Source organism: Nicotiana sylvestris, chromosome 2 (genome assembly GCF_000393655.2).
Source record: "Nicotiana sylvestris chromosome 2, ASM39365v2, whole genome shotgun sequence".
NCBI lineage: Eukaryota > Viridiplantae > Streptophyta > Magnoliopsida > Solanales > Solanaceae > Nicotiana > Nicotiana sylvestris.
Window position 1 is genome coordinate 212589977 of NC_091058.1, and position 2500 is coordinate 212592476.

Here is a 2500-nt window from a genome sequence, read left to right on the forward strand (position 1 = left end):
ATAAACCCATTTATTCTTCTTTAAAAAATTTTGAGTTAATTAATTCTTTTGTTAAAAAGGGTCCTAAGAGAATTCTGTGGGACAAAATTATAAATGGCATATATGATTGGTCATATAATCGTGCTTACATAGATGCTTTTTATACAAGATTCTTAGTTGGTGGGATAAGAGGATTAGCTGAATTTACTCATTTTTTTGATCGACGAGTAATTGATGGGATGACTAACGGGGTTGGGGTTATTAGTTTCATTGTAGGAGAAGGTATCAAATATATAGGGGGCGGACGCATCTCTTCTTATCTTTTCTTGTATTTAGCTTATGTTTCAATCTTTTTATTAGTTTATTACTTACTCTTTTCAACTTTGTGAATCAAATTCCTTATTTTCTGTTTTTTTTAATTCACAATTACAATTATAGCCTGTCTCTGTAAGGTGAGAGTGGAATTTATCCTTTATTTTGTCCTTTCCATTCACTCGGATTTCTTCCGTTTCATCGATTTTGTCCGGATCCCACCTTTCTTCCGAAAAAAGGGAAGGAGAAGGATAAGGATCTTCTTATTCAATTAACAATTAAGAAGTATCATAAAAAATTGAAAAACTTCTTTTTTCCTGGTCAGGTCAATAAAGTCATGAAATTCTTCGTTTTTGATTTTTGATAAAAAATGGATTTATCTGAACCAATACATGATTTTCTTTTAGTCTTTCTAGGGTCGGGTCTTATATTAGGGGGTCTAGGAGTGGTATTACTTCCCAATCCAATTTATTCTGCCTTTTCCTTGGGATTGGACCGATCCTTGTTTACCAACCACACATTGTCTAACCAAATCCAATTCTCTCTCGATACGTTCCTCAAAAAATCCGATTCGGGCGGATTCTTCCCCCAACTAACGAAGAGATCTTGGCGGAATTGCCACATATGAAATTGAGCACAGTTTTGCAAAGAAATAGCCCACTTGTTTCTCGAGAAGAGATGGGAAACATGCTCAATATCATTTGATTGAATAGTTGACCCAGCCCCTTGTTGTTTGAAGAAACCCTCCACTTCAATTGGTATTTTTTCACGAAAAGCAGACATGAGATAAGAAATCCAGTGTTTCACTAAGATTTCGAATAGCGGTCCCGAATTCAAGTTGATTCTATTTCGACTCTTCCTCAGAGAAAGACGATCAAACAATTCCCAATCATGGTCCTTGCGGATCGGATCATCCATATAATATACAAAAAGAAACTCCAGATATTTGAGATCTTTCTCTTTGAATAAGATCTCAATTCCAGCGACGGTTTCACTCAAGATCCGGATTACCTCTGGGATTATTAATTACGTATACATAAGGAATATTTAACAAAGCAGACCAGCACTTTTTATTCATTAATAGCCGTTACATGGGAATACATCAAATAGGAAGCTTACACACACATAGACCAGCCACACAACTAAACACAACATTACAAAGTTAACAACGGAAGCATTGAAGACTACTAGTGATACATGCAAACACACCCAAAAAAAGCAATCTACTTAGGATAGGAGTAGATCTCCACCAAACAAAGAAAAAGAAGAAACACACTACTTTGCGTCTACAGACACTTATTTAAACCTTCTAAAACTAAAAAGAGTCGACGGGCTCTTCTATTCTAGTCTCCCTGGCGACCACGGATGACAGCACCCACAATTAGGTCTTCCTGTTCTTGGAGGACAGCCCGATCTAGCCAGTGAGCAAGCATGTCCGCTTTCGATTCAATATCTTTCTTAACACCCGGAAAATTATATGCCTCTATAGTAGCCTGCAATGGAATGCAGCTATTTCTGACGGATAGCTATGTTAGCTAGGCCACCTGCCTGATCAGGGTTTCCATCCGAACTAGTGCCTTAAGCAGGAAGGCAAATGAAATTATGTGGTATGGTATCGTATATAAGAGAAAGCTTGCTTTTAGGAGTGATCTTTCGCCTTTATTGAGGAGATATAAAACAAGCTTACTTACTAATAAAGCGGCAAGAAGCACCTTCTTTCTCAAAGTCAACTTTCTCCCTTTTTACTAGTAGTTGAGTGCTCATTGTTGTTCGGATCTTGACCGGATCCGAGCTTCCCAAGCTCATCGTATCACATTCTGTTCTGCGAGATTAGAAAATAAGGACTTACTTCAATTTTGACTCTATCTCCTGGCAGTATCCGTATAAAACTATGATTTTGATGGAGATCAAATGGCTGTTCATGTACCTTTATCCTTGGAGGCTCAAGTAGAGGCCCGTTTACTTATGTTTTCTCTCCGATAACGCAATTCCGGGAGGAGTCGGTAGTTGGGCACTGGATCCCTTCGGACCTGGAGAATGTGTGACGCTGGGTCGGGGTTTGGTGAACCAACTGGTCGCTCCTCTAGTTGAAGTATCGGGCCCCTTTTTCGTTGCCTAGGTTACACCTTCGGAATACCCCATAAGGGCACCTATTTGTATCTATTTAGTGATCAGTCCGCTAGTTTCTTTGCTCCCACTCGGTCTTCCT